Source organism: Sus scrofa, chromosome X (assembly GCF_000003025.6).
Source record: "Sus scrofa isolate TJ Tabasco breed Duroc chromosome X, Sscrofa11.1, whole genome shotgun sequence".
NCBI classification, from domain to species: Eukaryota; Metazoa; Chordata; class Mammalia; order Artiodactyla; family Suidae; genus Sus; species Sus scrofa.
The window spans coordinates 53,652,709-53,674,727 of record NC_010461.5 but is presented as its reverse complement, the minus strand read 5'-3'; the positions used below and the strand labels follow the sequence as shown (position 1 = coordinate 53,674,727).

Genomic DNA, 22,019 nt, shown 5'->3' with positions numbered 1-22,019 from the left:
GAGTGAAGTTAAGTCAGAAAGAGAAAGACAAATACCATATGATATCACTTATAACTGGAACCTAATATCCAGCACAAATGAACATCTCCTCAGAAAAGAAAATCATGGACTTGGAGAAAAGACTTGTGGTTGCCAAGGGGGAGGGGGAGGGAGTGAGATGGATTGGGAGCTTGGGGTTAATAGATGCAAACTATTGCTCTTGGAATGGATTTACAATGAGATCCTGCTGTGTAGAATGGAGAACTATGTCTAGATACTTAAATCGCAACACAACAATGGGAGGAAAAAGTATGTATACGTGTATGTTTAACTTGGTCCCCATACTGTACAGTGGAAAAATAAATAAATAAATTTTTAAAAAATAAATAAAAATTACAAAAAAATAGATGCAGACTATTGCCTTTGAAATGGATTAGCAATGAAATCCTACTGTGTAGCACTGGGAACTATGTCTAGTCACTTATGATGGAGCTTGATAATATGAGAAAAAAGAATGTATACATGTATTGTGTAACTGCGTCACCATACTGTACAGTAGAGAAAAAATTATTGGGGAAATAAAATAAATAAATTAATACATAAATATTAGAACTTCCTCTGTTGAAAGAAATCTTCTACATCTGCACAGTACAAAACAGTAGCAACTAGACACATATGGCTATTGAGCCCTTGATTTGTGGCTAATGAGACTGAGGAACTGAAATTTTAATTTAATTTTAATTAACTTAAACTTAAATAAAAATAGCCTCATGTATTGGACAGTTTAGCTGTATGGTATGTCAAGAAGCAATTAAAATAAAAAAATACTATAGGATAATATGTACATAAAAAGGAAAAATAAAAAGGAAATAGGCCATTATGTAAAACCATATTTTATATAAAACAGATATAAAAACACAGGTTATATGGGCAAATACAAGAAAAAGAAAATGGTTAAATACACAAACACGAAAATGAATTTTTAGAGGCTGATTGGGTAACTAGTGACATATTTCCCTTTAATTTTCTTTCATTATTTTTCCATGTTAAATCTGTTTTTTTAATTTTTAGTTTTTTGGCTCTGCTCACGACATGCAGAAGCTCCAGGGCGAGGAACTGAACCCAAGCCTCAGCAGTGACAATGCTGGATCCTTAACCCATTGAGCCACTATGGAACTCCAAAATCTTTTCTAAAAGTTTACATTACAGGCTGCAATATTGACTCTTATGGTACAAAATTCTTGAATATGCATTTGATTCACTAATACTGACTCACCTCAAGAGAGCACTTCTTTAAGCCCTTCTAACCTCCTCTGACAAGAGTAAAAAGACAAGGAATATAGCTCTTCCCAATGTCTTATCCTCAAAAATAATAGTTTGAAAACTCAACATGATCCATGAAAATCAAAAGCCAGAGCATATTAAGCTGGCTCCATTAAAATTAAAAGAGAATGAAGAGGGAATGACTATACAGATTCTGTTGACTGTTGATGAAATAAACAATGGAAAAGAAGGGTTTGTACACCTTTCTATCTTAAAATTTCAAGGGTATGAGTAGGTGCTGTTCTGATTTCTCACTTCTATCCACCATCTCATAGATATCAAAAGCAGAATTTCCATGTAGCTGGTAAACACTGGAAATAGCAAACTGTGGTGGGGTCAGCCTGCAAAGGTATTTCCACTGACCACAAGCAATATGAAACTAGATTTCCAGATCTTGCTCAGTTTACTACCCTGTGGAAAACCTATTCCCTTGATAGGCACAGAGCCTGGGGCTTCTGTTGGATCTAAGGGCCTGTGCCCAAATTCAGCACGGACATAGGTAAAGTAACGGAATATGAACACAATGTTGGTTGACAGTTCATGTAAAATGGGTATTCTCTTAGTCCCAGAGCTACAATTTGACAGGGGAGAAGACAACGCATAGACTGTTTTTGGTCCCATTTGATTCTGTTACATGTGGGAATCCAGCCTGTGAAAATTAAGTGGAGATTCATCTGCACAGCTCTGAATGAGTATGAGTCACAGTGGAGACAGAACATCTGGAGATAGAATGAATTGTTCTTTTTTATTATTTTTACTAGTTCTTAACTTTTGAGTCACACAAAGTTAACAAAATGCTTTCAAATCCATTATTCCATTTGATGGTCATAACAATTCTGTGAGGTAGGCACAATACTCAGTAAATTAAATAACAGCTGCCTCAAGAACCAATGTTTGTACAGCATATTGTCTTTCACGTGTATTATCTCAATTATTCCCTATAACTCTAGAAAGTAGCTAGCAAGTTTTAAACTCATAGTTTATAGTTAGGGAAATTTCAAAGAAGAAAAGCAAGATTCCTATGGATTCACAACTAGTTATACTTTAGTGCCAGGGCCTAAACTCTAATGCTCTAATTCCAAGCTTCAAGTTTTTTTCAAAAACACCATGTGGTCTCTTTGTATTCATAAACGTTAATGATATAGCTAGACTGTTTCATTCAAATTTTACAATATTTGAAATCTCTAGACCCATCCAGTAAACATACTGCCCCCATCTTTTTCTGCCCATCTACAGCCTGGTTTAGGCAGTAGCTTCCTAAATGATCTCTCTACTAGTTTGATCATTTTACATATTACTCCCAAAGTCATCACTGTAAAATGCAAATTCTCTGGGTCACACTTCTACCTAAAATCCTTTTATGGACATGCAAACTAAAAACTACCAAGTTTCAATGGGGAAAACAAATGTTGGAGAAGGCAATACTCATTTCGTGAACAGTGTCAGGTACGTAAGCAGTGCTCAATATGTAGCAAGTTATTTTTTAAGTTCTTCTAAGACTCTGTCAATAGGATAAAGTTTAAAACCTTTACAATGACATCCAAGGCCCTTTGTAACCTAATCTAGATATTACCAACTACTTGCATTCTGCTTAAGCAACACTGGACTATCTGCCATTCCCTCAAACCCAATGTACTAGCATGCTTCTGTGCTAATTAATCCCTCTGTCTAGAGTACCTTTCTTCCCTTGACCTCCTCTGAGACATACCATTATCACTCTTTTACCTCAGAATTAATGACATTTGCAGCACTTTATACTCACATATATTATGATATTTTTCAAAATAGCAATTAGCTTATGTATTTGTGTTCCTTGCTAAACTAAAAACACCTAGAGGACTGAAATTTGGCTCATTTCTGTTAAGAGATTGCTTAGCACAGTGCCTGGTACATGGAAAGCATCAACACATGCTCCTTGGATTAATTCACTTCAACGAAGTGATACCAATGATCTATGAGTTTTGCTACCTGAAAAACAGAAAATCACATGTCCAGATGGGGGCAAATACAAACCAGAAAACTTCAGATTTGGTGTTCTTATATAGTTCCTGAGCAGTCTGAACAGACAGATAGAAGGAAATCATTTGGCTACTCTGATTTACCCTTCTGTTGCTTTGCAGCAATGAAGATAAGAAGTGGAAAAACTGCTTTTCTCAGACAAATAAGGAGACCAGAAGACCATTTCATAGCCTGCAGAGTGACTATAAAACCAAATGGCAAACCAATCAACAAATGCTTTCTTATAAAGAACGCTCCAGGGGTAATGAACATACATGTATGTCAAACTGGCCCTCCGGAGAGTCTGTCCACAATGAAAGTGAAATCATCCAAGCAAAAAGGGTGAGTCATTCCACAACCATGCATACATCTTCTCTCAAAATTATCAGCCAATTCCAATGATATCCTCTGAAATACAGGCCACTTAAAGAATCCTTTGGGAATGCCCCAGGCTGATACCTTTGTGCTTCCCAAGGCACTGAGACTCCTACCTAACTCACTATGAAAGAAAGAGCTACTGTCCTAATTATTTTTGGATTTCACTTAAGCAGTTCCAACCCATAAAATTCCCTTTCTCACAATGGTCACTAAGGCACTAAAGTGGAGAAGACTACTCAAAGGAGGCCATGACAATCAATCTTGCAAAGAATATTCAAAAAACATTACCAGGTCAAGCCTCTTCCTCTGGAGGCAGACAATAGTAACTTGAAGTGAAAAATATTCTGCTACCAATATAAAATTTTCACAGAAGAAAAGAAAAATGTAAAGAAGATTTTTTTAAAGTTTCCTTTAAGGTCAGGACCAAATTTCTTCAGGCAGTGGTTGAAAATGCTAACATCAATGTTAACTAGATGTATTCGTATTATAGTCACACACGAGTTGTTGAGAATTGAGAAAGACTTCATAACAACAATAGGGAATCCTACTCTAACTCTTTAGGTAAATGGTTTAGACTTAAGTTATCAGAGTAGATGGAGGGGAATATATGTTCAGAATGTCTAGGAGAAGGTGACATACAGAGAATTTTATTGACTTATTTGGGGGTTTCAAACAGCAAATAAAAATAAAGAAAATAAAGAATTTTTATTTTTATTGAAAACAGACACATACAAATGTTGATTCCTGAACCTCAGTATGTCTGAAAGGGGAATCCAGGAATCTACATTTGCAACACGCATCCCAGGGGACTTCCTATAGGCAGTCCTGAGATTATGCTACAAATCCTGCCCCAGATTATTTGGGATAACTCTCAAGATGCTTACCTTTAAGTGCTACATATTTCTAAATGGATCAGGCTGTACATGCCAGGAGTCTGAGAAAGTGACAAGCAGAGTGTTAGCAAATCTTTAGAACAGACTCAGACCAAACAAATGAGGATTCCAAAAAGTAACCTTCAGACCCTGTGAAATAGAGTCACCCTATATCAGTGTGTATCATATGGTAATGCACGATGAACTGATCCAAATTTTTAAGGCCTCTCTTTAGAGCAGGTGAATCTGATGGCTCACAGATTTTGCTACAGCGAGCTTGCCTAAACTGCTCCCAACTTTTATTCCCAGAAGCAGCACATGTGCACATACATGTATACACACATAAATACACTTATAGTATACCCCAACTCTTAGCCTTCAAACTCCAGCTGGAGGCTGGATGGGAGTGCTGCTCCTGTCACACTGTATAAAAGAGTTCTTTCCCTGACTATTCCTGTTATTTACCCTCTCAGACACCAACTACAGTTGTTAAGCAAGAGCTCACAACCAAGCTGTCTAGGTACTAATTCTGACTCTGATACTTCCTAGCTATGTGCCTTCAACATACCTCAGCATCGTACAAACCTCTTGAGCTTTGCCTCCTTCTGTGCTAATTAATTACATTTTACCTCTGTGACTCCTCTAAGACATCATCCCTATTCTAAAACCATTCCCCTAAGTCATGATTTTATCCTCTCTCACTTTCTTTCCTAAATTGTCTCCCTGTCTCCAGTCTCTGCCTCATCACCCTTCACACTTCCCCATCAACCCTTATCCCCATGATTGCCAGAATTTTCTTTCTAAATCACAAATCTGATCCTTTTATTTAAAAACACATGATAATGTCCAAACTACTTAACATGTAAATCTATGACATGGTCCCAATCTATTCTTCCAAATTCATTTCCTATTATATTTCAGTTATATTGAATTACTTGTTATTCCCTCATGTGACTTTTTAGGTTATCAGCATCTTTGCTTATGTTTTTCTTTATCTGGAATGTTTTTACTTCCCTTTCTCCTGCTATTCAAATCTACACTATTCTTCAAGGCCCAGTTAGTTCACAGAAAACCTACTCTGAACTCTTACCAAACTTTATCTGTTCACCTCAAGGCATCAAATACTTCCAATTCTGGAGTATAGTTAGTGTGACCCCCACTATCTCCTCTGTTCTGCTACATTATGTGTTACTTGAAGGCAAAGACCATGTCTTATCCCTTTCCCTTTTGTATCATCTACAGAGCTTACTACAGTGCTAGGTACAGACGAGTTGTCGGTAAGTATGTTATATGAATGAACAGTTTTACAGGCTCTATATTTTCTCTGCTACAATAGGATTGCAGGCATATGGGCTGGTTATCCTAGGATCACACTGTATGAAATTCTACCTAGGGATAAATTATATTTCTTTACTTTTTAACCTGTGTGTGAAAAGGATTTTTACAAGCCTGGGAGAATAAAAATTGTTATTAGCAATATCACCAAAATTAATTAGGCTATCAATAAGTATTACTATGGAAGTCACATTCCACAATTTCAAAGCAGTATAGATTACTTCCAATATGACAGGCAAATGGAAACTGAGGCACATGAGATTTGATAATATGGCTTGCCTTAGACCACATGGGTATGTGTTTTAGTTTTTATCACTACTGACAAATTATTACAAACTTAGAAGCTTAAAATAACACACAGTTATTATCTCAAAGTTGTGAATGTCCGAAGTCCTCGTAGGTTCAGGTTAATTCTTCACTCAGGGTCTCACAAGGCCAAAAATCAAGGTGTTAACCAAAATAATCTCTTACATGGAGGTTATGGGGTAGGGATCCACTTCTGAGTTCACTGGATATTGACAGAATTCATTTCTCTGTAGCTCTAGATCTAAGACCCCCATTTTCTTGCTGGCTGTCAGCTGGGGATCATTCCTAAAGGTCACTCTACTCTGCATGTGGCTCCTTCCATCTTCAAGCCAGTATTGGCACATCAAATCCCTCTTGAGCTGTAAATCTTTTTTATTCTATTACCAGGTGAAGAAAAATCTCTTCATCAAAAATATTTGTATGGAGTTCCCATCATGGCTCAGTGGTTAATGAATATGACTAGCAACCATGAGGATGCAGGTTTGATCCCTGGCCTCACTCAGTGGGTTAAGGATCCAGCATTGCCATGCACTGTGGTGTAGGTTGCAGACACGGCTCAGATACCACACTGCTGTGGCTGTGGTATAGGCTGGCAGCTACAGCTCTGATTTGACCCCTAGCCTGTGAAACTCCATATGCCGTGGTGTGGCCCTAAAAAGCAAAAAAAAAAAAAAAAAAAAAAAAACAGAAGGAAAGAAAGAAAAACAAAAAGGTTTGTATGATCAGACCCCTCTTAAAGTCAATCACACCACAGAATATAACATAATCATTGTAATTATAACGTGGTCACACAGTCTACCCATACTTAAAGAGAAGGAGAGAGGGTCATACAAGGACTAGGGTCACTAGGTAATTTTAGAATTCTGCCCACCACAGTAAGTTATTAGTGAAGTGAGGATTTTAACTAGGTGGGGTAGACTGCAAACTGTTATATCTGGAATGGATGGGCAATGGGATTCTACTATACAGCACAGGGAAATGTGTGTGATTGGGTCACTTTGTTGTACAACAGAACTTGACAAAACATTGTAAATCAACTATATTTTAATAATAATAATAAATAAACACTCCTGAAAAAATAGAAAAATTCAATCTTGATAAAATATTTTTTTATATTAAAAGGGACTGGGTAGAGATAATTTAGCTTGTTATTCTAAAACAGAAAGATAAACATAAAGTAAGCATTATCCTTTCTAATTATGTTATTTATGGTCATGGAAAATATCTATGAAAAAAAAAATCAAGTTGGCCCTGTCTCCAATTTAATTTATTACCACATTTCTCAGGACAAATGACTATGGTCAAGCTATAAATGCAAAAGGGGATGTGACACTGCTGTGAAATCAATATAAAAAGTTCACTAAAATGGAAGGCAAGAGACCTAATTAGGTCCTCCTCTGATTTGCTGTGTGATTTTGACAAGTCTCTTCCATTCTGTAGGACTCAGTTCACCCATCCATAAAATAAGGGATTGAATTGAGTTATCTACAAGCTCTCATTCATGTGAATCAGTCTATGGTTCTACTTCTCATTCATCTCTCCATACTATTCTTGTAAGTTAAAGGTGAATCTTTCAAGAAACTACACTTGCTGATAAGAGCTGAAAAGGTCAAACAAACAAATGAGCCAAGCACGTAAACATTTGAATTTTAAAAAGATTTTATTTTTATAGTTTTCTGAATGTCTATAAAGAGTAAAATAATTATCTGATTATTATTATAAATAAGTACCCAATATACAGTGAGACTCAAAAAGTCTCCTTTTGTGAGTAAATAACTAAATTGCTGAGTGCCTACTCTATATTTACTATTTCCTACTGCAAGAGGTTTTCAAGTGTCATACAGGTTGGACTGAGCAGATGGCATCTAAGATTTCTTTCAAACCTGAAACCCTAAGATTTAAGTTCTATATCCGAAATCCCAAATTCTAAGATAAAAATAAATGTATCCTAAGATATAAGATACATAGCTTTTACAATCAATAAGCTTTCAACTGTACTGGAGAGACAGGGAATTATTTGGAAAGTACAAGGGCCAAAAATGTGTTTTTTATTCCCCAAGTTATGAATAAACAACAAGAAAAAGGTACAGACTGTGAGTTGCTGAATAACCCCTTATTACCCCATGTATTTTCATTATTATCTGGCTGAAATATCCATTTAATTTATTTTAAAAGCACATACAATTTATATTTCAAACTTAAATAACTAAAAACATATATCATTTTACAAAAAAAAAAAAACTTACGTGGTATCAGAAAAATTGTCTTAAAGAACTAAGCAGAACTTGTTGAAAAACCTTTTTCAAGTGACCACTGCTGAACTAATAGTCAAAATGTCCCCTAAATACCCAATTCAATTGGGGATCGGTTTCCTCCTAATTACTTTTGTTTTGTTTGAAACTTGTATTGACCTGTTCTACTTTTAGTACCAATTATTTTAAAATAATTTTCTAAAAAAATTATAAAAATAATTAATAACCATTGTTTTAAAAATCAAACAATACAGAGTGTATAAATAAACACCGAGACACAACTCTTTTCCATCTCACTCTTCAGGAAGATCCACTTTAAGCAACTTAAGATATATTCTGCCATAACTTTTCCTATGCACATATAAACATATCTATATAAGTACATTCAAATGTAGTGATTTTCTTTTTACAAAAGTCAGATGATACCTAACATATTGATTTGAAATCTGCTTTCTTCACTCTGACATATAATGTGTCAGTATATGCATGTTTGCCTGATTTAATGGCTGCATAATATTCCATATTATTGAGTATACCATAATTTATTTAACAGTTTCTCTAGGCAATGACATGTAAAAATCATAAGTGTGGGACAAATAAAATAAGTAAATAAAATCATTTCATCATTCAGACTTGTCATTTAGCTTCAAATTTATTTTTAAAATAAATTACTCAGTACTGTGAAATCTCTAAAATGAAAATCTACATGTGGTTCCAAGTAGTAAAGTTGCCTTTAAAATTATATTCCTTTGTCAAATAGTAAACTTCTTGGACTCCTATTACTTATACTGCAAATAAATATTTATTGAGTACTTGTTTGACATGAAGCACAGGGAGAGAGACAGACAGATATAAGCTCAGATATGGATAAACATCGGTCTCCCTTCTCAAGGCTCCTACATCCTAGTAACTGAAAGACAAATATAGGCTCTAACATTCAAACACAATTTTGGTGATTTAGAAATTGCCAAAAATTAGTTTCTTGAATTAAGTGAACTGAACCCAGTTTCCTAACCAGTCATTTAAATCAAAGTGATTCTCACAGTCTAATTTCAGTAGTGAACTCACTATGACATATATCTAACCACTGAGCATTTTGTACTGTCCATGAAGCAAAAGAACCAAATTATTCTCCACTGTCCAGTACCCTTATGCATAAGTAGGTATTCATTGTACATTGCTAAAATATAATATCTATATAGTAATATTACCTTTATAACATAGAACTGTGACTACATCCATCAAAGCCACAAATAGGTGAAAAGCAGAATATATAAGAGCAAATAATGTCACACACACTTAACTATTATAGCCCTCTTTTCTAATAAATACCCATTTATGGTCTATTTGAGTAGCTTCTTCTGGATAAATCCCTTCACCTCCCACTCCCTCCCTCCCATTTCTATTTGAACTAGTGATATTTCATGTGCTTCATAGTCACATATTGCTAATGGCTACATACTGGAAAACATGGATCTAGACTGAATTCTATGAGAGTCAACTGTTCATTATACATTAGGCACTAGAGAAATTGCTCATGGATAGGTTACCATCATGCTTGCCTTAAGATCACAAGATGACATTCTTCTCTGCAAATTTTGCCTTGAGTAGAAAAAAGTGGACAAAAATAAGGTGAGGGAGAGAGAATAGGGAGTGGCTAAAAGTGGATTGTGGCTCCAGTCAGAGCCAATTCTATATTTAAAAAAAAAAAAACTGAAGTAATGTTCTAAGGGTAAACTGGAATCTTTTATTATAAGTAAACTCAGCAAAGAGCCAAAGATAACTTTTCTAATTAGAATAGAAGCTAATTACTACAAAGTGTTACCAAAAAAAGCAATAATAGATGCTTATTTAAGCAGCATATTTTCAGAAATTTTTGGATTGCTGCCCCAATGGCCCACTCTTATCAATTATTCCCTCATCTTTACATGTGGCAATTCTAGGCACTTTCACATCCATTATCTCCTCTAGTTCTCAGAAGAACCTTGAGGAATAATTAAAATTGTTATCCCCATCTCAAAGATTAATAATCTAAGGCCCACAGAAGGGAAGTGACTTGTCCAAGGCCATAAACACAGTGGTTAAGTGGGTAGTAAAGGAAGCTAGGACTTCAAAATCTCATCCAAAGTATTCCGTCTGAAACAGGCTTCCTTTCACCAAAAGGGTAGTCTGCTATGATGATTTTTATCCAAAGGAATCCATGTCCAATTACAAAGTAGTAGTTGGATAATTTTATTTTCCCACTTCTAGCCTGTTCCTGCTGGAACACATCTATTCCAAAATCAAGGGATATCCACAATTTCTATGTCATGACTAGCAAAACGCTCTGTGTAGGAAGGGCAGGGCACCTACTCACCTGGGAAATAGTTACCAGACAGTCATAGCCATTATAAGCCAACTGTTCTGCATTCCACATCAAACAGCTTTCTGGAAAGCCTGTGTGTCAGATTTGTGAAGGGGCCAAAGGTGGAGCTAGAAGACAGCAAATCAGAGCAGTGCCTAGGCTGTGGTAAAGAGTTCAGGAAGTTAATTTCTGATTATCCGAGGAGGCCAGCGTTTTAAGTGTGCTCTTACTACAAGTATCTAATGCAATATTTAAATTAGCTATGCTCCTAAAGGGGGAAAGAGGACAGATGGATATACCACGCAGGGTCATGGAACCTTAAGGAATGTTCAAGAGCAGAGATGGACAAACTGTGGCCCACACACCAAATCCAGGCTGCTACTGTTTTGTAAAGTTGTGCTGGAATACTGCCATAATCATTCATTTATGTACTGTCGATAGCTGCTTATTTTTAAACCTTGTTCACCTTGGTTTTTTTTACCTTCTTTTTTACCTTGTGGGTTTTTAAAAAATTTTTTATTATACTTGATTTACAATGTTCTGTCAATTTCTGCTGTGTAGCAAAGTGACCCAGCTACACATATACATACATTCTTTTTCTCACATTATCCTCCACTGTGTTCCATCACAAGTGACTGGTTATAGTTCTATGTGTTACACAGCAGGATCTACTGGCTATCCACTCCAAATGAACTAGTTTTCATCTACAAACCCCAAACTCTTAGTCCATTCCACTCCATCTCCCTCCCCCATGGCAACCACAAGTCTGTTCTCCATGTCCATGAGTTTGTGATATAACAGCAAATCTGAGTTTTGTGACAGAGAGCATATGGCCCACAAAGCCTAAAATATTTACTATCTGGGCCACTGCAGAAAAGTTTGCTGATCCATGCTCAGGAGACATGCCAGAAGGTTTTTTTACATTTCGATGAAATGGCTTTAAAAAAATGAGTTATAATTAACATACACTATTAGTTTCAGGTGAACAAATACTGTATTGATGAAATAATTTTTTGAAAAAGTTTCCACACTGAGCAAACTACTTCCTAGCTATGTAATTTGGGGCAAGTCACTTACCTCTGTTTCACCCATGTAAAATGGGTGTGATACGGCTGTAAGGTACTGTATAAAACCTAGCTATTGTTTTAGTGCATAGAACAATGGTTGGCATGTGGTACCTAGAGAGACAGGGAGAACCAGAAGAACTACTCTTAAAGGAATCATTACTTTTCAGTACAGATTAGGGACCACTTTATTGTTTGAACTGCCTGAGAAAACATGCCCACATGTGGCTATTTAAGTGAGATTTCTGCAGGAATGACACAACTAGTTTCTCTGGAGAAATGGCATGTAATGTATGGTGTTCACTAATCTATGTATGCCTAAAATGAGTATGTGAAGATCATGTGGCATGATAATCTAATTATCCATCTGACTAGCTTCTTGCAGGGTTGTGTGGGAGAACTGAATACACATGGCAGAACTCTCAAAGCAAACAATATGCTTAAAGTATGTTTTTGTTTAATTGTATATGGAGGACAAGGTAGATTTTTAATCCATTTTAAAAATCAAATATTCAAAATAATCTAAAATAGGACTTTATATTTCTACTGCTTTGTATAAAATAGATTTTAAAAATGCTTTAAAGATATCTAAATATACAGAGAGATCTCTATCTCCATATATATAATTAATTAAATTTAAAAATAAAAAAATTGAAAAACAAAGTAAATAAGTACTTCATCTGGAAGGCTACTCAAACAAAGAAAAAAGTGGAATACCAAGGAACCCTTCTCTGATAGCAAAGAGACCATCATGAGGTTTCATAGGTTTCTAAGCTTGTGATGCTGGAAAAATCTATAAAGATCATGTAATTCAATCTTTCGTTTTTCAGTGAGGAGACTGAGGCCCAGAAAACTGTTAAATTACTTGGTGGTTAGTGGTAGAGTTGAGACTAGATTCCAAGTTTCCTGGATTCCAACATACCAGAGTTTCTCAATTTCCACACAATTGACGTTTGGGGAAAGATAGTTCTTTTTGTGGGGGTCTGTTTTGTGCATTATAGGATATTTAGTAGCATCTCTGGCCTCTACACTAGATGACAGGAGCACTGTTTCCACCCCAGTTGTAACAAAAATGTCTCCAGACACTGCCAAATGTCCTGGGAATATGGTGGGGCAGGGGAGAGGCAAAATTGACCTCAATGAGAACCACTGAACTACATGATGCAAGTAGTAACATTTTTTATCCAGCTTTATTGAGATATATTTGACATATAATTGACATATAACATTGTGTATATTGAAGGTATACAATGAGATGATTTGATACATGTATATACTGTGAAATGAGAACTACAATAGGGTGAATTAAAACCATCATCACCTCATACAAGTTAGTGAGAACAGTTAATATCTATTCTCTTAGCAACTTTCAAGTGAATACTACAATGTTGTTTACTACAGTCAATATGCTTGGACATTAGATACCTAGAAATTACTCATCTTATAGCTGGAAGAAGTTTGTACCCTCTGATCAACCCAATTTTCCCAACCCTTCAGCCCCTGGAGACCACTACTCTACTCTCTCTTTCTGTGAGTTCAGCTTTAGATTCCACATATAAATCATACAGTATTTGTCTTTCTCTAACTTATTTCACTTATTTTGCTATTTTTTCTTTACTTCTTTATGTTTTGAAGAAAAATAAGAGGCATTAAAAAAGAGTACTCAGAGCAAAAAAGGAAAAAGAATGAAGGTTCCCCAAATTCCTAAGATTGGTAAAGCACGAGAAAATATAATATTTATATACAGTAATTAGCATAAAGTCTTTCACTGTTTGAATATAAGTGAATAGAGAGAACAGTAGCCTCTCTGAACTCCATCAGAAATTTCATGACCTAATGGAGTCGAAAGTCCTTTTGATGAATTTTTTTAAATTCCATGGGAAACTTACAATAAAATAATAAATGAAGACAAAAGACATCATTTACATTTAAAATAATCCTCATCTGAGTTAGAGTGAACTATTACCATAGAATTATGAAACTACAATTATACTTCCAGTGTACGGTATTTATATATAATATGAATAACCTTTTAAAAAGGTTTTTAAAAAACTGCAATATTGACAACGAGGTATATGGAATGACAGTCCAATGCAGACCTACTGAATAGCACAGGGAATGCAACCCAGTATTCTGTGATGATCTATATGTGAAAATATTTTAAAAATGAATCACATTGTTGTATAGCAGAAATTATTACAACACTGTTAAATCAACTATACTTCAATAAAACTTTAAAATAAATAAATAGGTAAAAAAAAAAGCAGGCTGTGATAGGCCATAATTCTTTTTCTCAAAATCATTGCTAAATTTTTCAATAATCAGTATGTGGGTTTTCTTTTTTTTTTTTTTTTGTCTTTTTTGTTGCTATTTCTTGGGCCGCTCCCGCGGCACATGGAGGTTCCCAGGCTAGGGGTCAAATCGGAGATGTAGCTGCCAGCCTACGCCAGAGCCACAACAACGTGGGATCCGAGCCGCGTCTGCAACCTACACCACAGCTCACGGCAACGCCGGATCGTTAACCCACTGAGCAAGGGCAGGGACCGAACCCGCAACCTCATGGTTCCTAGTCGGATTCGTTAACCACTGCGCCACGACGGGAACTCCATTATGTGGGTTTTCTTAATCTTTAATTACTAAAGAAGAGTTATCTGTGACACAATATCCGTCAACAATCCTTTCACAGCACTTTCTGAAGTGTTCTAGCTTAGACATTTCAAGTAATCTGCTTGCTCAGAATGTTTTAAGACAGGTAGGTTTAAGCAAAGGTGAGGCTCATTTTAATTCAACAGATACTCTAATCTAAATCAAAGCTACAAATTGTACAGATTTGAAATGGTAACTTTCTTCCTTTGAAATATATCACATGCTAAATTTGGAAATCAGGAATTATAAAAAAGGGAAGTTTTTCATTTCCTAGTTATTAGGAAATAAATAGGAAGAGGAAGGTGAACACTGAATTGGTCCCATAAGTCAATATCTCAAGTTTTTCACACAAATTTGAATACAAGTTTATGTAATAATTTTTGTTGTGGTGGTGATTTTAAAAAATGACCACTTCTATAAGGTTTTTGTTTAGTTTGCTTTGTTAATGCTAAACTACAGATGCTTGCCTGGTTAATACATATGTTTATTGTTCAAGATAAAGTATTTTTTTCATTTTCATTAAATAGGAATGTTACAAAGAGCTGCCTGTTAGGGAGATCTGTTGTTTACCACAAAAATTATTGGAAAACAGTTCCAATTATCCACAATTTGCCCATCTCATTGGAAACTGTCCTCTTAACAAAGTTTAACGAGATCTAAAAATAACCAAATTATTCCTTAGTTCTCTCTGATTAAATGCTTTTGATGCCTGGAGTTAAATAAATAGAATCAGTTACCTTTCTGAAAAATTAATATGAAAAAAGTTAATTAACTACTGCCTTAAATATATTTTGTGCCTTCTAAAATTAAAACAGCCTATTAGTTGCAAAAATATGTTCAATGTTATAAAGACATTAGTTCACTTTTTGTGGAAAAACATTTGTATCTGAGGAAAAAATCCATGTGTATTTTGCCATTGTTCTATGAAGTCATTTAACATTCTGTTCCCTAATGAAATAGTCTAGATCTTTTAATAAAGTAAGATTACTAAGAAATCACTTAAATAAAATATATTACTGTGACCAATTACAGAAGATACAAAACCATTAGTCCATAAAGTTCAGAAATTCAGGTAGGGAAAATATCCAGAGAAGAAAATAGAGATAAAGGTGTGTTTCCAAAAAGATGATTTAGACTTCAATAAAAAGTAAAAGGTTCAAAAGAAATCAAATGTGAAGGAGGCTGACTAAGGAAATTTAATATGCTGTGCCTTTTCAGAACCAAAGTGAGAAGTAAAACAGTAGTCTTAAGAGTGATGACACACTAGAACCTTGATTCTTAAATCAGCTGGGAATGGACTGAAGCAGAGTTAGAATAGTGTTATGAAAATAAAAGAGTTGTAGACTTTGGAAATAGAGTATATTCTTTTTCTCTGGTACTATTTTGATTTTTTTTTAATAAAAATGCTTGAGTAGCATTTCCTTGAGCTTTCTTGGTTTTCTACTTATCCACATTGTGAAGTTAGCAAAATAAGAGGCACCAAATCAGTCACTAGTAAATGGACATTTAGGTTGTTTCCATGTCTTGGCTATTTTGAACCTAGGAGTGCATGTATCTTTTTCAATGAAAGTTTTGTCCAGATATATGCCCAGGAGTGGAATTGCTGGACCATATGGTAGTTCTGTATTTAGTTTTCTGGGGTACCTCCATACTGTTTTCCACAGTGGTTGTACAAGTGTACATTCCTACAAAGAGTGTAGGAGGGCTCCCTTTTCTCCACACCCTCTCTAGCACTTGTTATTTGTAGACTTATTAATGACAGCCATTCTGACTGGTGTGAGGTAGTACCTCATTGTAGTTTTGATTTGCATTTCTTTAATTATTAGTGATGTTAAGCATTTTTTCATGTGCCTGTGGCCATCCATATGTCTTCTTTGGAGAAATGTCTATCCAGAACCTCTGCCCATTTTTCAAATGGATTGTTGGGGTTTTTTTTGCTGTTGAGTTGTATGAGTTGTTTGTGTATTTTGGAGATTAAGACCTTATCAGTTTTCATCATTTGCAAATATTTTCTCCTATTGCATATGTTGTCTCTTTTTTTTATGGTTTCCTTTGCTGTGCATAAGCTTGTAAGTTTGATTAGGTCCCATTGGTTTATTTTTGTTTTTATTTCTATTGCCTTGGTAGACTGACCTAAGAAAACATCTGTACTGTTAATGTCAGAGAATGTTTTGCCTATGTTCTCTTTTAGGAGTTTTATGGTGCCTTGTCTTGTTTTTTAAGTCCTTAAGCCATTTTTAGTTTATTTTTGTTCATGGATTAAGAGGCTGTGGTACATATAAAGAATGGAATACTACTCAGCCATAAAAAATGAAATAATGCCATTTGCAGCAATATGGATGGAACTAGAGATTCTCATACTAAGTGAAGTAAGTCAGAAAGAGAAAGACAAATACCATGGGATATCACTTATATATGGAATCTAAAATATGGCATAAGTGAACCTATCTACAGAACAGAAACAAACTCATGGACATAAAGTACAGACTTGTGATTGCCAAGGGGGAGGGGAGAGGGACTGGGATGGACCGGGGATTTGGGGTTAGCTGATGCAAACTACTGCATTTGGAACATATAAGCAATGAGGTCCTGCTGTATAGCACAGGGAACTATATTCAATCACTTGTGATGGAACATGATGGAAAATATTACGAGACAAAGAATGTATATATGTGTAACTGGGTCACTTTGCTATACAGCAGAAATTGACAGCACACTGTGAATCAACTCTAATAAAAATTTTAAAAATAAAATAAAAAATTAACATTAAAAAAACAAAGTCAGTTGCCAGTAATAAACTCACTGAAACACAGTTTGTAGAGGTAACTAACTAACCCCTGATATGCTCAAAAATTCCACTGTGTTAAGATTATCACAAATTCTTTATAAATAGTTGATAATAGCATAATTTAAATAGATTCATCTTCATTCATAGCCATCATACCTAGTATATAAAAAAGTTTCCTTAGAAACATTGATAATAAAAAACAAGAAATCAACAGGAAATGATGTTATAGGCAATAAATTAATTTTACAATCTCTCAAGAATGCCCAATGTATAATCAGAAGCACATTTCCTCTATGCTGCAAAATTATGTGTTTTAATACAATTCCTAGAATGGTAAATGTGTATACATCCAACCATATTTGAAATGTATTCAGGGAGCTTCCTATTTAAAAAGAATCATATTCAAAATCTTTTAAGGAAATGAAAATGAGGATAATTGCTCCATAATTTATCCCTTGTGTAAATCTCAATTTTTTCTTTATTGAGTTTGCTTAGTATGAAAAGCATCTGTAGTATAGTTGATCTACATTTTTTAAAATTTCTGCTGTACAACAATGATCCAGTTATTCAAATACATTATCCACTCTTTTTCAGATTCTTTTCCCATATAGTTTATCACAGAATATTGAGTAGATTTCCCTTTGCTATTCATCAGGTCCCTGTTGACCATCTATTCCATATATAATAGCGTACATATGCCAAAGCCAACTCCCCATTCCATCTTCCTACCCCCACATTTCCACTTTGGTAATCATAAGTTTGTTTTTGAAGTCTGTGAGTCTGTTTTGTAAGTTCTTTTGTATCATTTTTTTAGATTCAACATCTATCATATGATGTTTGTCTTTCTCTGTCTGACTTAACTTCACTCTTAGGTATTGTTTAGTCCATTTCTTTGCCAGCTTCAACCTGAAGTGGAGGCTATAGTTAGTGGATGCAGATTCACATCATCTCCACCTTAAGTTAAAGTGGCTAATTTCAATTAACACCCAAACTACAAGATCTTTATTAATAAACCTATAGTCCATCAAACGGAACAATAAGGTTTCCAGAGGACCCTACATCAGCAAAGCATTACCCTTGAATCCATCACCTTACTTTCATATTTAGATATAATATTCAGCATATATCTCCCAGCTTGATTACGCCTCTTCCCAAATCCTCTAATCTGCTTCTGTAAAGAGATTCACCACTTACATGAAGAAAACACTACCACCAAGTGTCCTCATAGAGAGCTATTCTTTGGACATTTAGAGGATTGTACCTTCTGTTGATTTAAGAGAAGACATTATTGCACAAGTGGTATCAGCAATGGGAACAAAGAAGGGGCCATGACATCGCAGAGGGAAACTTAGGAGTTGTCACTGCTGTTAAGATGCCCTTCTAGCCTGGGGTTTTCATTTCACATCCCAACAAATTTCCATTTCATTTCAGCATTCCAACAAATTCCTTTGAAGATTTTATGTTTGGTTAATCAATTCTAAGAGATGATTTTCCTTGCCTACCTTTATGTAATAGACATGTATCTCCAGGAGCCTGTATCCTCAGAGAGCCCTGTTAAGCATTATTTGGAATGTGGAGGGGTCATAGTGCTCACCAAGGGGTAGAGCTTATCCAGCAAGCCCACTTTAAGGATTCAACTTTCATATGCTAGGGGAGCTGAAAAAGGGAACCAAGCCTTCTGCATTTAGAATAAAAAAGGACTACATTATCAAAAAATATGTTCAGGAGAAATCAAAATCTCCAATTTACTTCTCACAATCTGGTCTGTGGTGATCCTATTACCACAAAACTCATTTTTTCTATGTGTTTTCTTTTATTTCTTGTTTCCTCAGCTTTACAGAGACATGCATTCCTATCCTAGTCTCTCTACATTCTTCCACTAAGCCAGCCAAAAAAAGTTTCAAACAGCCCATCCCACACTTACTGGTATCAACTATGACAAGCTGACATGTCACTTTTCTAGGCCCAGAGCTGTGGTCCCAAATCTTGTTTTTAATTGCATACTCACTTCTTGCTCACAGCTTTGACTTTCCCCCCACCTCAAGCTACTTTTTTCAGGCCCATGGCTCATGCAGATACACATGGCTAGCTTAATGTTTAATCTGATACCTGGAAGAAACTCCAACATAAAATGCAGAAGCAGAAGGATAATTCTGGGCTAAGTGTGAAGTTGCAGAAACAGCAAATCAAAGGTCACAGTGACCGTAACAGGCTCATTGCTACCCCAAGCAAGAATAGGATTCAGAATCCAGCCAATTTCCTGTCATTTGCATTTTACTGTTTATTTGAACAATGGTAAGACACCAGAACTTAATGGACGGACACCATCTCCAGTTACACTTTAAGAGACATTATCAAAATTGATGAATTCCAGATTTCTACTTTGTCTTAAAAGATGATCTTCCTACTTGAGTTAATTTGAAATAATAGGAAAAAGCAAACATTACAAATTCTTCAACTAGAAGAGATTGTAAGAAGTCACCCAGTCCATCCCTCTGTCCAGAATCACATCTAAATCATCCATGCTGTACAAAAAAGCAAGAAAATTGAAGTGTGGGGAGAAGGGAATATGAAGGGAAAATAAGAATAGCTTTTCATATTATAGTATAATTGTGCCGTTTACAAAACATTTCCCCATTCTTTATCTGACTTAATTCTCTCCCTACTGAAGTACATATTTATCATCAACTCCTATGAGGTAATAATTATTGTCATAATTTCCTTTTCACAGATGAAAAAACCTTAAACTCAAAGAGCTTAAATCACATGCCTGAGATCATTAAATGGTGTAGCAAGGCCTTGAACCAGGATCTTCAGATGGGAAGATCTGAGCAATTGTTATTTCAGCAAAGAATCATTCTTTGCCTGTGATATCTGTGACAATTCAAGGCTTTCACTTTGAGTTCTTAGTTTGTCATTCTGCTTAATCCTGAAAGGAAATTAAGTCTTTACCTCCCCCACTCCAATCTAGTCTTTGAGTTTCCAAGGTATTTTATAACCTAAATCAAAGACTTGGCTCCATACCTGGCCAGAGGGAGCAATTATGAGCCTCCTGATGGTCATCAAACACATGGTAAGAAGAAGGAAAGAAAACAATAAAACAATAAGAGTTTTGGATAGTTTGAAAGCTATGGCTTTAAAAAGCTCAAAAATCAACTTGAGAGGAGAAAAAAAGTTCCTTCAGACCTCTACTTATTTTTTTTTTTAAATATGAAACTTTAAATGAGAGTGGCAACCCAAATGTGTTCTAATTTTCTCTGTAGGTATAGCAAAATAGTCACCTAGCCAGGGCCAGGAACCACTGGGCATGTTCCACAGTCCAGCTCCACCTCCTGAAGTTTGGCTCCACCTCTCGGCTGTGTAAGTAAGAGAGGAAAAAGAGGAGAAACTGCCTGCTTGTATCCCCTCCACCTGCACACCAAAAACACAGCTGGCATGTCTAATTTTAGGCCTCTCTGCTTTGAGAGAAGTCCTATAATTCTCTTTTTAGCAAGGCACTAGCAGTGATCTCTACTAGGCATATGGGGAAGGCTCAACCTATTCAAGTTTAGTCTGTCCTCAAAATGTTATCAATGGCAAACTTTCCCCTTTGGGACTCCCAAGGGACAGAGAGGTGACTACAACAGTAAAAAAGGACTCTATTTATACTCAGAACAAAAGCCAATGGCCAATGCAAATCTAATCTCAAACCCAAACCTATTAGAAGGCCTAGGATAGGGAAGTTGATTTCATTTTAACTTACATACTCTGTTCAAGGACATAAGCTGTATAATTTGCTCTGCATGATATGGAAATGAAGAAGGTAACCTACAAGGCCAAGGTAAGAGGGGTCAGGAGCTAAGATACTAGCAATGGAGCTCTTAAATACTTACAGTTGACAAACATTTTTTGAGGGTTTACTTTATGTGTCTACCAAATACTAGAGATAGAGAGGTAAGCAAGACAACATAGCCCTTGTCTTCTTGAACCTTAGTGTAACAAAAAAAATGTGAACAAGTAGTAACAAGTGTCTTGAGTGCTACTAAAGGGAAAGAAGCCCAGGGTGCTACTGCAGTTTCACTTTCAAAATTTCCCCTGCTGTAAAAGCTCTGGTGTGATGATGAGGAAAGAGAAAGGTAGACAGAAAAGGAATCACCTTAAAATGACACACCATCCACTACTTTGCTGAACTTTTCCTCAGAACATACTGGAGATGGGGATAAAGGAAGAAAAAGACAGAAAAAGAACAGACGAGGGAGTTCCCTTCATGGCTCAGCAGTTAACGAACCCGACTAGGATCCATGAGGATGTGGGTTCAATCCCTGGCCTCATTCAGTGGGTTAAGGATCTGGCATTGCTGTGAGCTGTGGTGTAGATCGCAGATGCAGCTCGGATCTGGCGTTGCTGTGGCTGTGGTATAGGCCAGAAGCTGTAGCTCTGATTAGACCCCTAGCCTGGGAACTTCCATATGCGGCCCTAAAATGCAAGAAAAAAAAAAAGAAAGAAAGAAAGAAAGAAAGAAAGAAAGAAAGAAAGAAAGAAAGAAAGAAAGAAAGAAAGAAAGAAAGAGAACAGATGAGAGAAAAGGAGGTGAAGGACACAAAACAATTGTGAGGCCATGCCTATCTGGTCAATGTCCTGAGGCATTACCCTGGCATCAGCTTGGCACTATGACATTCTGCTTTTTGATAGAGGGAAATTCACCTGAGCTGGTTATTCATGTGAAATTTGAAGAGCCAAGGGTGCTTTCACAAA

At 35.8% G+C, this 22,019-nt stretch overlaps 1 protein-coding gene across 3 annotated transcripts in view; it reads right to left on the bottom strand.

Annotated features, from left to right (window-relative positions):
- Nucleotides 1–22,019, bottom strand: part of AR (androgen receptor) — a 197,666-nt gene that overhangs the window by 132,051 nt on the left and 43,596 nt on the right.